At 37.1% G+C, this 18,788-nt stretch overlaps 1 long non-coding RNA gene across 1 annotated transcript; it reads right to left on the bottom strand.

Annotated features, from left to right (window-relative positions):
- Window positions 1-14,736: 14,736 nt before the first annotated feature.
- Window positions 14,737-17,547, bottom strand: LOC116791239. The gene is made up of 3 exons (XR_004358657.1): window positions 17,475-17,547; window positions 15,308-16,601; window positions 14,737-14,842 (listed from the first exon to the last, which is right to left on the bottom strand). It is a non-coding gene; the product is annotated as an uncharacterized LOC116791239 (long non-coding RNA).
- Window positions 17,548-18,788: the final 1,241 nt, after the last annotated feature.

The following is an 18,788-nucleotide window of genomic DNA, read 5'->3' as shown; positions in this document are numbered from 1 at the left end:
AATTATTTCCTGTCAAAGTAATTTTGCCTATTTTCATCAGTTTGCCCCTTGCCTTCAAACCTAAATATTCATCTGTGAGCATATTCATACTGGACATTGACAGATACAAGAGACTATGCATTTATTTCACCCATATCTTCAATGTGGCTTTTAAGGTGTATTTATATTTGCTGTAAGCACCTGAAACATGCTTCACAAGATCTGAGAACTGGGATGGCATGATAAAGTTGACAATAGAAAAATAATCAGGAAAGCAGATATTTTTCAACAAGCACTAGAGTACTATGAGCTTGCCAATAAAATCCAAAGTCAGAGAAACACTGACACATCATACAAAATTACTGACACTGAAACATCAATAAAGCAAAAGAAATGTTTTAAGAAATACACCAGTTTTTTTTTAATTAACATCTAATATCTGTCTATCATGCTTTTATCTGTAAAATAAAAGCTGCATTCTTTTTGACAATTAAGAGAGAGTCTTCTGGGTTAAAACATTACTGTTCTTTGTTTTGCACCATAGAAGCTGGCTTGTACTCTGTCACGTCACAGATGTTGTGCTCATATAACGATCCCACATGCCACATTATGCAGATGACTTTGTTACACTTAACACCCTGACTGAACCATACTCATCTCAGAAAATCTCAGAAGAAACAGTTTTTCTCATTTGGAAACTTCTGAAAGTGAGTTACATTATAATCAATGGAGTGAAAAATATGGAGGAAGCACAGAAAATTGGAAAGCTTTAAGAAGCTGGTGCTTTTCAAACAATAGAAAATAGTCTAGCTCTTGTGACCTTTACCTTAAAAGTTATAAGGAGATCAGCAGTGTGGAAAAACAAAGAGTGTAACCGGAGATGAGTTTAGGTGACAGACAAGAGAAAGAAACAATAATTGGAATAAGTAATGGACCTAGAAACAGAGAAAAGGTTCTACAGAATGGCACAATTATTGAAGCAAAAACACAACAGTATTTGTGTCTGGCTTTATGAATAGGCATTCAAAATATTTCCACTTGTTTCCCCAAGACTAGATCAGTCTTGGGGAATACCAGTAGAATATCAATAGTGTCTTCTGAACAAATCTATGAGTTTTGCAACAGGTATTGATCAAATTCAACTGAATGACACCACTAATTCCTTTTGGAAAACCTGATAACAGCACACAATATATACGCTAGGGTGATTTCCATACAAATAGAGTGATGTTTAACAATATGTTCAATCTTTTTCTTCTGTTGGAGAATAGTACTTATTGACCTAAAAAGTACCTAAGCTGCTGTTGAGAAGAAGAACTACAGCCATTCAGGAATACCTAATACTCCAAGCAACTACAAAATGTAACTGCTGACAGCACTGCCAGTTTTAGAACAGCCTTTATAAAAAGGCATATCTGTTAGTACTTTTGGTAACCAATCTACCCAACAAAACTCAAATGCTCTGGTTTCTGATCTCCTCTGTCTGTCAGTCATGACCTTTAAAGGTGAAATTTAAATCAACAGTGTTTTTCAATAAAATTATCAATATTACCTTACATTATACTAAAAGATCAAGAACTGTTACTTCTCCTTTATAGAACTGTACCTTGTCACCCAGAAACATTACAAGAGCTGATCCAGAAAATTGAAAATGCTTCAAGTGAGATCCAAAGCCTGCTGAAGTCAACGAAAGTATCTGGAAATATTTTACTTCTGAACCTGATTTGCATTTACCTGACCTTTTCATTTTCTGACAAATTTTGTATCTGTAAACATAAACCACACAATTTAGCTAGTCACAGGTGAAGTTATATGTAGCCACTAGATACTAGTGATAATTACACCTGCAAATAGTTCTACAGTGACTTTCCATAAATGCTTTTGAAAGGTAATATCACAAAGGACAAACAGAAAAATATAAAGATACGATCAGGTCTGGGGTACTGAGCTTTTTCCCCCCTTTTATCCAGCGACATCTCTGTTCATTTGTCAAGGCATGAGTACTAGAAGCTCAGATGGTAATCTCTGCCAACATTTCTTCTTTCAATATAACAAATTTCCCAGTAATCCAAATTTATGTGTAAAGCCCAATACATTTTTCTACACACCTCACCATCACAACAGTGTTCACAGTAGCTTCTTCCTTTGTACATAATTTTACCATATCTTAGACTTGAAAGTGTTAAGAGAAAATATAGCTCCATATTTTCCACAATGTAAATGTTTTATGTTTTAAAGGATTATGACTCAAAAATTTTCTTGGCATTACTTCTGAATTCAACATATTCTTCCAAAGAGTTTATCTTCTTATTTATTGTGTTTTGCAAAATTTAAAGTACTTGTAAGAATGAGAAGAGATATGACTACCATCTGTAAATACATCATCAGAAGCTTGAATCTGAAAGGAAAAAAATACTAAAGTTAAAGGACATTTTTGGCACAGGAAAAAATGGTTGTCTGTTAATGAATAAATGTGTGTTTAAATCTAGAGATTTAATTCTACTTGAATCTAGAGATTTATTTCTACTTGAATGAGTTCTGGAACTTCTTTTTCGAGAAAATGCATAACTGGTGTTAAAAAATAGAGTTTCTATCAGTGTATGAAAAAGATCAGGTAGTATGGCTCTCTGTACCAGCAGGAAAATGGCCTCAGTAAGCGAAGTGGCCCCTTCCTGGTGTATATTCCTACTTATTTTGACAATAGTTCTAGGCAAGAAAACTTAAACCACTGAAGTATTAGCACTGCAAAACTTGGAAAGCTCTTCATAATTGGTGACAGTTTTATTACTTTTTAACCCAGTGAAAACTGCTTTATTACACAGAATTTTACCTCATACATAGTAAATATTTTTATCTGGAGTAATTCTACATAGAAGAAATGTGTATGAGAAGTAACTACATATATCACTGAAGCAGACAAGCATTTCAGAGGAGGAAAAGGTGGTATTTATCTAATTTAAAAATTCTGTGCTAAATATCTTTTCTAAATGGAAAAAGAATTGTCTTGAGTTACCAAGTGTTGTTGCATTAAGGACATGTCACCGCAAGCCACCTGAGGAAAACCTGGGGTGGAACTTCAACTGAAATTCTCTTCTGAGCCTTGTGTTTCAACAGCATACTGATTTTGCTTCATTGATCTGACTAATTTAATTTTGGACGAGCCTGTCTCTTCAGTGAGAATCTGATAATCTTTCTCTTTATCCAGGAATTTTAAGGGGGAAAATGTGGCTGATGCTTTATCTTCTACTCTGCCTTTAAAACTCTTTGACTTCTCTACTCCTTCTAGTCGGGAAAACCCTTCCTGGGAACTTGAAGAACACTGGACTTTTTTCTTTCAGTTGCAAACATCACCACTGGTTGCTTTAACTATTGAAGATATCTTTATTTTTTATATAGTGCTGTTTGATGTGAGAAACACTTTAAGATAGTCTACACAAATTTTACTCATTGTTTATGTGGTCCAACTTCTTGGAAGTATGTCTTAGGAAAAGGAAGCTGAAGTATTATAAAGATAGAAAACCTACACAATACTGGGTTTTATGAAGTTTTCTCACACAGGATGTTGAAAATCGGCAGTGCTGGGATCACTACTAAATACTGTAAGCTTGCAAATCATTCTCTTGACTCACTGCACCAGAGCTGCTTTTGAAGCCTTTTTATGCTATTGGATTCTATACTGTTGGCTGTAATATACAAATCAAAGAGAAGCTTCACATATTTGATCCGTGAGGTATTTTAAGTCAATATAAGCCTCCAAGCAGAGGAGTTAATTCGACACTTGTAAACAGTCAGACAAGTATTCATTAGCAGAGGCCAGGGTAAGAATCAGTACATGAATTTTGGGATGTTCTTTTTTTCATTATCTTTGCAACAAACAGAATGCCACTAATGGGAAGTAAAAATAGGCGAGAAGCTCATTCAGAATGAGGAATCTAGAGAGAACATCTGTGAAGTTCTTTGAAAGCTAATGGTTACTGGAAATTGTTGACTTGATTGTCCAGTATTTCCTGTCTTAAAACTAAGATATCTTTTGCTCATGGACTTTGAAATACTGATGCATTCTTAATACATTGCCTTTTTCTTGCTTAAATCTCTGATTGCTTCCACCTATTATCCTCCACTGGAGCAGTTAATTAGCTGCTTCATTTACAAATGCTTACATTTGGTTTCAAACTGCACTTAAGGAAGCAATATTTTGTGGACAGGAATTTGATGTCACAAGAGAATCTCCTTATTTAATCTTTTCTTGATTTGTTTTTCAACTAAATTAGCTAAAAGTTAGTTGGCAGTCACATGTAAGGACGTGAGGGTATCATGAGATATTTTCCTGTGTAAGTCTAAGAGCTACAAGCAGCTCTACCGTGCTAATTTTTAGCAGGATAGCCTGGGCAGCCCAGCGCAAGCACTCAACATGACCTAAAGTCTCACCACACTGCCAATGAAGAAATATAGCCTGCACAACTGTAGCCTTTTCTGCATCATGAGGCAGCGTTCAACAAGTCAACAGATTCCCACAAGTGCAATAATGTTGCTGCTTACATCTTCACCTGTCTTTCCTCCTTCAAAAAACTTTAAGAATCTACCCAAATATTCCTGGGAATTCAGCAGTGTACACGATAGCATTATTAGCATTTGCAGCTCTCTTATTTCATGTGTCTGGCACATGTATTTTGAAAGTAACTAAATGCAGTTCAAGTCAATGACCATTTTTACAGCAGCACAGAGTTAATTCATCCTAGAAGCAACACACCACCCACACAGGCTGTGAAGCAATAACCCAGCAGGCAACTTGCATGCTTGTCTAAACTGTGTTGCCTAGGCCTGAGGAAAGTGTCATTTTTGTGTCCCACAGATGCAGTCTTCAGCCATCATTTCACTTACTGTGGTTAATTTACTGAGAAAAATGTGGTGTTTTATGTTGCTGTCAAAAGTAGCCCTTGTTAGTTTTTTGAGTGCTGAGACACCAGGACTCCTTCCCTGATGATTTGTAGTGTTACAGTTCATCAGCAATTGAGACTAGTTTTGCCCCTTTCTCCTGCCTTTTTAGCTGTTAAAAAGAAGGAAAGGACTAAGAGGTAAAGGAAAATTTCTACTCCAAAGTTGATTAATGGTATTTATATTTGTCTCACACATGGCCAAGAATCAGTTGCACACATAGCACATTTAATGTCTGGCTGAGAAAATGTTCATTTACATTTATTCCATTTAGGTGATCTTTCACGTCAGCAGTGTGCCTTTACTGTGAGTGAAATGCTAGGTTTTAATACAGCATTATTCACACGCTGGGTGTGGGGAGGAGGGAATAGGGTGCTTTATCAGATGGTCTGATTTGTATTTGTTTATATCCATATTCATGATGGGCTGACAAGTTTATGAGTTCAGTTCTGGGGATGAAAAATATTAAAAGGGCTTGTGGTAACATTGATCCTGAAAAGAATTCACTTTTAAATTTTGCAGACAAAACTTATATTCATCAACACCCCCATATGAGTGATCAACCTTTAAAGTCCACGGGAGTGGTTTCAAGCTTCACAACCTGTCAGCCAGAGAGTTATTAGTGAGCAGATAAAAGTGATGCAGCTAGTCAGATTTGAAGGTGTCAGGATTGAAAGGTATGAAATAAAAATCATAAATGCTGAAGCTGGAGTTATCAAGACTAGAATTTGCCATCATTCAAAGGTGAAAATGGAGAATGTGATAACACAATAAATGGGAATGATCATATCTGTGATAGTCTTTTGATCTTCAAAGCACAGAGGACTTGAATTTTGCTGATGAATCTTGCTAAAATTACTTTTTGTCATTTAAACTCTATGTGGCACAAGACCGGAGAAGGCTTTAGATGATAGTGTTATGGAAAACAGGGGTTTGTGAGCCTTCTGATCACCTTTGCATCCAAGATGATAGGAAAAACAAATTGCAACTGATGGGATTTGCAGTGACAAATAGGCTTTTACTATTTCTCACGATCTCAGGATTTCTTGGGCTTTCAAGCAGCTTTTGGAAATAAGGCTCATGTATCTTTCAGACATTGCCTTTCAGAGAAATATAACTTCTCCAGTTCAGTGAGGAAAACATGAATTCCCCGTTATCAAGTAAATTCTACTGCTAGATTTTAAGGACTGTGTTGATTTTCTACAGTGATTTGACCTATATCTTCTAATCTTTATTTGCTGAAGTATGACTTTAAACTGGTGGTTAGAATAAGCAGAGGCACGTGAAAATTGGCCCTTCTCCACGGAAAACTAAAGCAGGGATTTCTGTATGTGACATCTGCGATCACCAGACTTGCTCAGCAGCTCTCTAAGTCTGCTCGGCTTTGTTTCTCCAGGGCAGTCAAATACTGTTGGCCACAGAGGGCAGTGAGGGAAGATGGGCTGGCCTCAGTAACCTAAGAAGAGATGTCTGTAGCATCAGGATCCCAGCTCATGCAGCATCATCTGGACTCTGAATATCAAAGAGAGCTGTCTGAAACGGTACCAAACAAAGCAACACAGGGGTTCCTCTGTCTCTCTGGCAAAAGGCGCTGTGCTGGGAGGACAGCTATTCGCTTTCTCCTGAGGTTGGCCTCCTGCCAGAAAGAAAGAAGTATCCTGCATATAAGACACTCCCACTAAAGAGGAAGAGGTGGGACCTGGAATGGTGAAGGGGAGCCATAGCCTCAACCCATAGGATTAGGAGGACTTTAGGTAACTGCAAATACTATACCTGTGGGAAACACAAGTCACAATGAGTAAACATGCATTGCTGTATGCTGGCAGAAAAGATTGAGTTTCAAGATTCTCTGAATTTCTCTGAAAGGAAAAAAATATTTTTAAAAAATCCTATATCTGAGTTGCATCCTGCCTATTCTTGACCTGTTTATTTCTAATGGGAATTTTGAGAGAGAGGAATTTTCAAAATTAAGAACTTCTGTGAGTTAGAGAACTACCAGAAGTATTGTCTCAATGAGTTTTATCATCACTCTACAGCAAAGAAAAATGAAGTTACACTCTTCCAGTGAATGATAACACCTTTTCTTTGACTGAGACAGAGAGGGAGTAAAGAACAAACACAACATCACTGCTATTGTTTATTTCCAGCAGCAGCAGTAACCAGTTCTTTTGGATGAAAGCAAGAACAGTGATCCTTAAAGACCCAGTTAAACAGAACCTTATTAACTAGGCATCTTCTGCAAAACATGGATTCTGGAAATAACAATTTATGTGGGAAAAAAATTAGTATTTCATGTATTTAACTTAGGACAGACTGTAATAAGTTTAACAGATTCTGCTGCCATGGTAGTCACTTCTGTCGATAAAGGTAGATTTTTCTGGCAGAAAAATTGGAGCATAGAATAATTGTGTGCACCTAATAGAGGAACCTGTTATTCTAACTAATTAGAATTCCCTGTAAAAACCAGCATACCTGCAGAACTTATTTATGCACATCCATTAATCATAGGAGACAACTGCAGAGGACTTTCTTGAGGTAGTATTAAAAGATGTGCAGCAGTTCATCAAGGACAGCCAGGTTTGTTATAACTGGAAGTCCAGTCATGACAGTCACCTTAGCACTTTGACTACAAGGAATCTGTGGCATTATGAACGTGTGCCCCCGCACATGTCACATACCAAACAAGTGTAATTTCTTTCTAAAAATACCACACGAGGATAGTGACTAAAAGGATTTTGTTTAACCTAGTACCATCTCTCTCACCCCAGTCACAACCACCTCTGTGCAACCCAAAACACAGACACATAGCACCAAGTCGAGAGGAGTACATCGCATACTCAGGTTTGCTCATTTGGGAATACTTATAATACTCATTCTGGATAATCATTCTGGAAATCTGACATCAGAAAATGTTTCACTTAATCTAAAGGCTATACAGTTTTTAGAAGGTCCTTGGCTTATTTGAACTTGTCCAGTTTGACCCGCTAAAAACACCTAATCTTCAAATGCTGTGCATGTTGAATATGTGTCTGTATAAACACACACATTACAAAAATAATAAATACTTACAGATATATTGATTATTTATTTGAATCTGAGTTCTCTTGTCACATGGAGACATATGGTAAATATATAAATGTTTATTGAGGATTTTCTAACTGATGGCATGTTTATCAGGTATGTTTTCTTCTACACCTATAACAAATTTTTGCTGCAATTGGTCTGTAACCATTTTAGATCACAAGTACTGTAAGAATCCTTTTTAGCATGGTGTTCCAGAACTTTTAGTATCACCAGGAGCCAGCAGAGGACACTGTTATAGACAGTGCTTAAGAAATTTATTTTGTCAATAGTTCCTTTTAATGGATTTCAAGCATCAATAGAATAGTCTGTTTCCTCCTGTCTGTCTTGCTGGGAATTATTTTCTTAGCTGTTGCCTAATAATTATTTATCCACAAACAGATGTTTTAAAACATAAAACTTTATAATGAAAAGAAAGTCACTTTGTTTTTCTATTCCTAGTGCCTCAGGATAGGGCAGAGAAAGGCTTGTCCAAGCTTCAACAAGTTGCATTAAGTTAAGGCAACTTGCAGGTCAGAAAAAGTCCATTCAAACAAAACACTGAAGATATAAAACTCCTTTCACTGATTAAAAACAAGCAGCTCTTGAGCCAATGGTGAGAGAGAACAAACTGAGGGGAGGCAGGAGGACTCCTTAGGAAGGAAGAACTGCAGGATCAAGCATAGCTGAGTGAACGAATTGTGCACAAGAGAATGGAAAGCTGGAATAACAACCCCAAGTGCTGACTGAAAGCCTCAAATCTCTGATGCTGAATGTCTGAATCTTCTGAGAGTCCTTGATACAGAATCACAGCCAATACAATGATGGCATGTTTGGACCTGACTGCAAGTTCCCATCTGTTTTATTAAGCTACACTAATTTGATCTTTAGCATCTCTGCAGTTTACTACAAATGGAAGACTTTCTATCTTGCCAGTGCCAATCAACATTACCTGCCAGGGCTAGGAAATGGAAATTTTATGGACATAAACACATTCAGAAACCCAACACAGGTTGTAAAGCCACTTGCAGTTTGACATTAATCATAACAATAAGTAAGAGCAATAAAACGCTTAAAGTAATATTATTTTACTATATCAGTGATTGGATAATTGAATGAAGTGAGTTAAAATACCAGAGACCTATAAAATGTTGGAGAGACTGCAGAATCCACACTTCTTGATCACTCAGGCAGATAGAGCTGGAAAATTAGAATGTGCCTTATAATAACTCAGCTGCCTGAAATACACAAAATCAGCAAGAATTTTAAATTGGTTGGGTTTTTTAGTGCATTGGTCATTTATTAACAATTTTGGCTTTTTATATATGTTTTATTATATATTTTGTGAATGCATTCTATTTACACTTGTGTTATTTGAAGAATAGGTAACAGAGATAGTTGTATGCTAGTGCTCTTGTCATCTATAAAAGTACTCTGAAACAAATACTGTTTTGAGATTATTTCAGTAATGAGCTTACAATGAACTTTTGTAAGAGTGGCATGTTTTAAAATGAGAAAACAAAGGTAAAAAAAATTAAAAAGTAAGGAATGCAAGTTTTAATTTGTATCTAAGAGTGTAGAATACTTTCTTTTCTCAACAGCAAAAGTAAAAGGTCATAAAAAGAACCCTTAAATTATAAAAATGAGCAAACTAGAAATTTTAAAAACTCATTAACCACTTTTCCTGCTGTCTATTGTAGTCTTACTTTCAGTGTAACCAAGAACTTTCTGGTCTGCAGAAAACTGCACCATCCTCTTTAGCCTTTGGATTTTCACCGTCATATCTCAGGTGTGGGTTTTGTCTGCTCCCTCTTCCTCCTAGTAGAGTCTCCCTGTGAAATGCAGGCTCAGGTTCTTTGCCTCTACCTCCAGCCTGTGGGCTCCAAGAGCCCTCCAGAAACAGTCTCAACTACTTCCAAGAGAAAGGACAATCTGCCTTGGAAGGTCTGAGCCACTTACTTGCTTTCTGAAGGAGCATAACACACACAAAAAAAAAAAAAAAAGAAACAAATAGATGCTCTCCATTGCTCCTTGCAATCCCTTGGCTACAATTTGCATTGTGGTCCAATATAAATAATCCTTGTGGTTCCCTATTCTTCATGTACACAAAGAGTTTTTTTTTTAAACAAATAAAATTGCTCTGTCTTCTGCCTTACAGTAAAACCATATAAGAAAAATTCTTAGAGATCAGAAATAATGACTATTTATTGAGAGAGTTATTTGTTTGAAATGAACATTTTCCCCTTACCCTCTGCTGATGATAATTTATATAATAAACTGGCTGAGTTGTCTTACTTTCATCACATGCATCTGATAAATTCTTTCTTACTTCTCACTTGGACTGTAATCTTTTGAAAAGACAACATACCCCTGAAAGCAAACAAATGTAGTAAAGCTTAAAATAAAAATTGAACTAATTTTGAATATTTAAGTATTCTATTCTTGAATCAAATATGCTGTAAACAACTGCTAGTTTTTTGGGATATTATTGTCATGCATGGTCTTTGAGAGACATGAAAAAAGAAAATTTAGCAGGACCTAGAGGTAGAGCAGCCTGAAGGGTTTCAATCCATTTGCCTTGAAATTTGTTTTCATTGAATAGAAGAGTTACTGCAACTTTGCACAGCATTATCTTTACAAACTGAATTGTTTGGAATTGGAGATTAAGTTGGCCAGGGAGTGGGGAGGAAGAATCCATTCACACAGCTGGGAAAAATCTCGGATATTTTTCCCACCCTGTAATTTTTATTAAAGTAGTTTCATCTTTAACAAAGGGTCATTTCACCAAAATTAGTTTTGACAGGCTCTTAGTAATAGCACTTACAGTTACACTGAAGTGCATCATTTCCAATGAAAGTCTCTCTGATTCCAGCACATGCAAGTTATTGGTACAGCACCCTGCATCACCCTGCAGCACCCTGCATCGCCCTCCAGCTTCATGGCAACCTTTCTAGGATTAGGAAAGAATCACAGAGGGGTGCACCTCAAATAGGATTTCTGTTCTCCAGGCAGTCTTGTTTTTCACTGCTACCTATAATCCCACCCATTTCAAGCCTCAGTCAAGCACCATGTGCAGTAGGATAAATGAGTGATGGGAAGACATGCAAGATGGGGTAGTGGGAGGGATTGGGGGAATGGTTCTGAGTACAGGATCCATTGTAAGCAGTAAGCTGGTGTTAACTGGAATAGCACATAGGATTGCCAGAGCTCAGGACAGGCAAGAAGGACGGATGGAGTTGGAAAAAGAGGACTCACAAAAGCAGTTTATCAGGGAGCAACAGGAGGACTGCAATAACACAGGAAATAATAAAAATAAAGAATGAAGAAACATGGGTTAAATAGAGAATAAAGCTGGAATGAACTATTCTGAGTAGGAAAATGGACTTTTCAGATAGGTTAGATGGGCACAAAAAATTTATGTCAAAGCATAAAACCTAATAACTTTTATTTTGGTTTATAATATTTCCGAAGCTTCCTTGAAAACCTCTTTCTCTGTCCCAAAGCCCACATGGCCATGAAATGAGAAATTATGCAAGATGACTCCTCATGTTGGTTCAGTAGGTGTTCTTTTTGATGCTGGGGCTGCTACAGATCCTACCAATGCAAGTATGTGATTCCAAAGTTCAGGCTGCTGCCTTTAATTCTTTTGCTTTTGTCCTGCCATTTCCTTCAGCAAAAAAAAAAAATCAAAAATGGAAAAACACCTTTGAAAATTATAATCTCATGTGAGTCAAATGGTTTTGTTAGACCATGAGCTTTCTTAAGAGAGCCAAGAAATAGAGAGTTAGTGGCAGCTTTCCTAATGATCTTCAAGTACAACAACATGAAGTCTTGGATATTGCACCATTAGGAGTTGCAAGTTTTAAATCAGATTTAAAAGTGCCTCAGCCTTAATTCTACTGTAACTTAGTGTGGAGAATCCCCTTCAGGAACCACCAGGGCTCAGATCCTGTCTTGTCAGTGATTGCAGTTGAACTAAGTGCTACCAAATTTTGAAAATTGTTTGACAATTTATGATAGTCCAAACCAGGCAGGTGGCTATCAGCTCTCCATGTGGGCTGCCAGAGTGGAATATTAAACTAACCTGAGCATTTATTTCTGGTCCGCTCTTGTCAAAATTGATTTGTGTGTGAAACTTCTCTGTTCTCAGCCTGTGTGTGTAATACATTTCTCCACACAAGTTCCTTGAATGATCTGCTAAAGAAACCACCATGGGGTGGTTTCTTCAGAGTCAGGGAGAACAGCATGAATTCTCACTTTCTGGAGAAACTTGGCCAAATCCCTGAGACCATTACCAGTATTTGTGAATCCAAATAAAGGATGCAGAGAACTTTCTTCATGTCAGATGCTATCTGTTCAGCCTCAGGGATCAGGAAAGGATAGTCTACACAATAGTAGGGAGAATAGGCCCTAGTATAACTGTCCAGTCTTTTTATTACTTTTCTGGAAACTAGCACTTGACAGTGTTATGATACAGATTATGTGACCAGTCAAATTAAGTATTTCAATGCAATTTGAAGGTGAAATGATCTGGTCCATTTCCTCTTTGAATTTTGAGACCTTTCCCTGGAAAGTCAGTAATTACATTTTGGGTGTAAAGCCCTCTGTTCCTAGTAACACAAATACAATTTTATTCATGTTTACTAAGGAAAAAAAAATATATAGCATGTGATTCAGTTTCAGTTTGAAGCTTCAGATGGAATTAATACAGTTTGATATTAGATCTCTTCCTTTCTGGAGTAATTCTATGTAATTCTCAATAAACCTAATAATTCTTGCAACTTGAGTTTCTGACACTGGACGTAAACCTTGTAAGCACTCTCTCCAAAATGGTGCACCAGGGACTCATTTCAGCCTTCCACTCATCCACATACAGCATTATTCTGATCCAGGAGACAGCATGTTATCCTTGACGAAGAGTTAAGAAAGGGTTGCCAGTTCAGATACAGATCTATTACACCAATATTTATGAGTGGTTGAATCTGATGAAGAAAAGTTTTCTTCACTTTCTTTCTTTGGTTCTTACAGCAATCTCTGGATAAATGGCAGGAAATTAGAAATGGCTGCTGTGTACAACTCTACAAGACACCAATACCATACCTACAGAATAAATCACAGCAGACCCGCTTATTTTTTTCCATTGAACATATGCAAAAAAAGGAATGATTTTTAGCTTCTAATGCTATTCTTTGTGTTACTGTGGACCAAAAGGAGCCCACAGACCACTGTTCTGCATTGTGCAAATGTAGTAAAACTTATAACATTTTCTGAAAAGGTTGTAATGCTAGTGTGAGGTAAATACAAAGTGGAGGAATTATCATTATCATGTTTACACAGCTTGGATTCTGAACCTACACAATTCTTCAGAGGCCACATAAGACGTGCGTGTCAAAGCCACAAAGTAAAACAGGTTTTTCTGAGTCCTGTACAAAAGCCTTACTAACAAGGCCATTCTTTCATGTTTTCTCTGGTTTTCAGCAACAGATGATGGCTTGTAAGTACTGACAGAGTGTGCAGTTTACAAGTCACAATTTTCCTGACTAACACTTAATAACAAAAGATGATGCCTACAAAAGGTCAGCCAAAAAAATAAATAAGTAAAGCATGTGATGACAGAAATAATTACTGGAGACAGAGAACTCTGACACTGGACAGAAAATTCTGCCAATAAATCATCCCATTAATACAAATATACATGTCATACTTTGATAAAGTTTCTGCGTGTAGGAATAAGCTTATTCCAAAACATAAATTGTTCAAACAAGTTATTAACTTAGGTATAAGGAGAAAGCCAACTGGATGCACAATTAAATGTGAAGGATTTCTTTTTTGGTTTTAAGAGTAAATTCTCAGGTGGGGAAAATCTGTTATGGAAGTACTAGTTAAACTAGACTGTCCTAGTCAACCAACAGATCATCTTATATGAAAAAGTGGTATATGGGTGAAGACAGCTTTATGAATTTCATTTATACACTAAATAAGCAATACTTCAACATATTCTGTGACAGCTGCTGCTTTCATTCAGAGATCTCCATCTTCTCATCCCTTTGAGGCTCCTTTCACTTCATCACCTCTGAGATATACGTGAAAAAGTAGCACAGAACAGACAGTATCTACAAAGTGAAGCACAACAAGCTTCAGTAATTTTCTCCAGGAAAATGAAAGGGACCAGACTAAAAGAAACTTGAAAAAATGAGACAGGTTCAGACAGCAACCATAGGCTTCTTCTGGTCAGCTGATTATAGGAGATACTAGTAATATAAATAGCACCTTCCCAGAAAATTAAGAATGTATAAGGCATTGTTTTGCACAAGTAAGTCAGTAACAGCCTAAGACAGAGAGTTTTGCTGCCTCTTTTACACAAACTCCTCCTCTTGAGGTGTTTCTGATCCCTTTCAATCTGTCATTGGTATTTTTGATTCTTTTTTTTTCTCATTGTGCTCCATTTGTGCCTGTCTAACACATCTGAACCGATTCAGCTAACATTTTAGCACTTAGATGAGGCATAATCAAACACAGACCTACAGAGTCTTTCTAACTTTCCCGAGGCCTGACTATCTGGCATCAATTCACTCAAAACCAAGTTCATAATGACTGACATGAAACTAGAAAGCTGAGAAGACACAAATAATGTACGATCAGAGGAACTGAGTTCAAAATGCTGGCATGTCACAGCTCAGCTGCAGCTTCCAAATACTGACACTATTGTGATTTGCTGGGGCTCTCAGAGAGGATCTCTTCTTTCCTTCCAGCTCCTTTTGTATCCTGTATCCAGGAGTGGTGCTTGAGCAAATGGAGGTGGAAACACAATTGCATCCACTGGCTACTTCCTACTGTCACCATAAAACTCAGGCAATTTCTCCGCAGACTTTAAAGTCCACCAAGCAGCCAACCAAGTCCACAAGCACACAAAGAGGGAGGGAAAACAAGTCTCAGATATTATGAGGCTTTCTATTTCCAGAAAAGCAAGTGTTTAATCTATTTTTGCATGCTTATTATGCAAAAGAAGCAGATTTATCTTGTACCACAGCAGGGTACTCAAATACCAAGACAGGTTTTTCTAGTACATAATGAAGAGAACTTGGATGGCACTTTAATTTGCTTCCTTCTTTGTGTAAACATTCAGCTGTAAAGGGGTCAGTCTGCAGCAATTCATTACAAATGGACAAAACAGGTTGTTTCTTTAGGACAAGGTTCTTCGTACAGTATATAAATCATTTATATTTGGAACCTTTAATTCAAACATTGTCAGTAGAGTGTGACCCTACTACAGTGAGTATTGCCAGAAGCAACACTAAGGACACTTACCTTAGGATTCACTTCATTTGTTTACCTGAGGTGAGACAGAGGAGGACAAAGATTCTCTTTTGATAAGCTTGAGATGTGCCTGTAGCATCCTGCGTCTTAAAACTCTGTGTTTCCTTTTTAGCTGCCATCTGAGGGCAAAGACAAAGCTTGATATTTGGTTTTAGGGCACAACAAACTTGTATTTTATTTGCTTAATGTGGAAAGTATATTTAAGAGTTTGCTACACCTCTCATTTTCCTAACTCTACCCCATCTTTTGCTGAAACACTTTTCCAACAGAGACATCCAAAGAAAGCAATATATTTATATGATTTAAAATTATTCTTAAACTATATATCACAAAAATGGAATATTCATTTTCATAATTATTTTATTGTGTGCTCAATCTTCATGTAAAAGAGCTCAATCTAAAATCAAATGCTGTGTGGTACATTTCAGATTATGTGATGGTAGTTCTGAAGGCATACCAACCCTCTTCGTTTTTCAAAACATTGAAATTTTTCACCATTTTTTTAAATAAAAAAAGAGGTGTTATCACACTCCTCAGCCAAACTAGCTCTCAAAAGAACAAAGGTAAAACCAAAATCATTGTTATTTCTACTTATGCCTATTGCTTTGGTTTGATATGTTACTGTTTTACATCATAAAATTTATTTTGCAAGTGAAATTAGAAAGAAAATAAATAGATAGAAAATAAATAATAAACAAAACCAATACATAAAAGCAAATGAAACAAATAAAAGAAATATTATGTAAATTGGATACTATTTTATTGCTATGATAATACATGCTCCAATTCCTGAATCATCTTTGTGACCCTTTGCTGGGTGCACTATAGTATGTCCATGTCCTTCTTGCACTGAGGAGCCCAAAACCAGGCACAGCATACCAGATACTCTCAGGCACATGTTGTTACTCTTGTGGATGGTCCTGTGCAGTGCTAATGGTTAGATTCAATGATCCTTATGAGTCCCTTCCAACTCAGCTTATTCTGTGATCTGTCTTACCAGTGCTGATTACCTTCCCTAACCTGCTGGAAACAGCTTTCTTAATATAGCTTGTGTGACACAGGTGCACTGTTGGCTCATTTCAAACTTCTCCATCAGGATTCCCAGGCCTTTGTCTGCAGAGCGTCTCACCAGCCACTTGGCCCTGAGTTTATGCTGGTGCATAGGGTTGTTTCTCCTGCTGTCCAGGACTTTGTATTTCCTGTTGTTAAACTTCATAAGTCTATTCCTCGTCATGTGCAGGACTCAGCATTCTCCTTTGCTAAACCTCATGAGACTCCTTCTGGCTACATGATCCAGCCTGTCAGGCTGCCTGTAAAAGGCAGCACATTCAACTTGTTAGCTAACCACTAACCTCCCTGGCCTGGTTCTGCATTATCCATCAATGTGCTGAGAGTGCATTGCCCCATGTCCAGGTCATTCATGGTGGTAGCATGATCAGACCCAGTACTGGCCCCTGAGGCACACCACTAGTGGCTGGCCTCCAGGTGGGCTTTGTGCTCCTGCTGACAACAGTCTGAGCACAGCAGTTCAGCAAGTTTTCAATCCCTATACAATCGTCTATCCTTATACTTCATCAGCTTGTCCAAGAGGGATGTTATAGGAGGCAATGTTGAAAGCCTTTCTAAACTCAAGATAAACAACATCCACTGCTCTCCCCTCATCTGCCAAGCCAGTCTTCAAATTGTGTTAGAGTGTCAGACATTATTTTGCCTTCATAAATCTATGCTGACTACTCACTAACACCTTCAAAGTGTCATTATAGTCCTTTCGATGTTAGTAACAACCCATATCTCTGCCTGTAACTGCAGTCACAGGTTCTCTGCTTCTTTCCAGTGTGATGTTTCCCTGTAAACTTTTTTAGATAATATGACAATTTGCAAATAAATCTGTTGTGAAAGGGAAATCTGGGGATAAACGGAAATTTTTCAAGCAAGTATCCAAAGACAAAAGAAACCAGCTTTTAATTAAACCAGAAAAGTTACATCTACATACACCACCAAGAGTAAGTTCGTCCAAGAAAATGACATTGTCCTAATACAAGAAACAAGTTTGCAAGCATTGATGTGCTGATAACAGGCTGTCACACAATTTTTTGGCATGCATCTTTCTCATCTTACTACCAAAACAAGCTTTTATCCCTTCCATTGCAAAAACTTCACTTGTATTGATTCAATGTACTTACTATTTCCCCATTTGCAGTGGAGTAAAAGGGGCGATTTCTGAACCATTGTCCATGTTCTCTTGTTAATGTTTTCTGGTTTAGCAAGAGATGATAACAGTTGATTATTCTCCAACGAGTACTATTATTTAAGCAGAGAAAATGTATGATTAGGTAGTAATAACACAAGTACATATTAAGAATGGACGCTACAAAATTTAGAGTAATATTGAGAGAAAAGAGTTGGAAGTTGGAGATACAATAGACACCAAGAAAAACTGTTTCCTAAGAATAAGTAATACTTTTAAGACCAATTCTTTACAGAAATCAAGTCATTGCAGAGATGTTTGAATATTAAAACTATAGAAGTTGAAAAATATATAATGAGATCTTCAGTCATGAACCTTTCTTCTCATTGGTAAGACAAGAAAGAAAGCACACATAATAAGTACTGTAGACACACTGAAATATTACAGACTCTCATAAATTGCTTTACTTCTTTTTTACTAACTAAATAACATACCTAAAAAACACACTTTTTCTTTATATTCAAAAATGTCTCCTGTTTCAAAGGCTTAGAATTATGCTCTGTCTAAAGTAGTACCTATACCCTGCCCAGTCTAATATACTCAAGATTCATTCTGCATCCAATCTTGTACAATTTTTACAGTACTTATCCCATGCCTGAGAAGAGGCAGAACACCACAAACTACAAGAAATCAGCTCCTCTCACCTTTCTATTGATTTTACATATGTCGTAGAGTAGATTTGCCCACAGCAGTTCTGATCAAGGCCTGATCTAGAGAGCAATTGCTACTTGCCTGTAAACCTTGAAATAAATCCATCCAGCAAAGAGGACAAAATTCCAAGAGGCTAAAAGAACATCTAATGGAAGTGAAACACTGCTTCATGTCATTTCAGTTCCAAAGGGAACCTGGAAGCCTTGCATTATTGCAGCCTGTGGGTGACCTACTGAGGGGTGAAGAGGCTGGTAGCCAAACCGGCCAGAAAGAAGGCAGAAAGATATTTAATATTCTTTGAAAACTTTATCAGTGTTGCCACATTTCCACAGGGTGTTTCTCCTTCAGTACATCAACACTCTGTGGTAGAAAAGTGCCTGTACGGAAAATTTCTGCTGATCCTAAGGCAGGTAGCTCTGACTGTATTTAGATCTGCTCTTTTTCCCTGATGCTTGCTGATTTCAAAAGGGTTTAGAACAGATCCTGAAGAGTTTGTCGGAAGACCATCATCAAATCTGTAAAACTTTCTAAAATTAAAACAGAATTTATTAAAAAGAGACCATTTTCTACTCTCTTACAGTAATTCTCTTTCTATAAC

The sequence above is a fragment of the Chiroxiphia lanceolata genome, chromosome 1 (assembly GCF_009829145.1).
Source record: "Chiroxiphia lanceolata isolate bChiLan1 chromosome 1, bChiLan1.pri, whole genome shotgun sequence".
NCBI classification, from domain to species: Eukaryota; Metazoa; Chordata; class Aves; order Passeriformes; family Pipridae; genus Chiroxiphia; species Chiroxiphia lanceolata.
The sequence above is the reverse complement of the archived record's forward strand: the minus strand, read 5'-3'. Positions and strand labels throughout refer to the sequence as shown.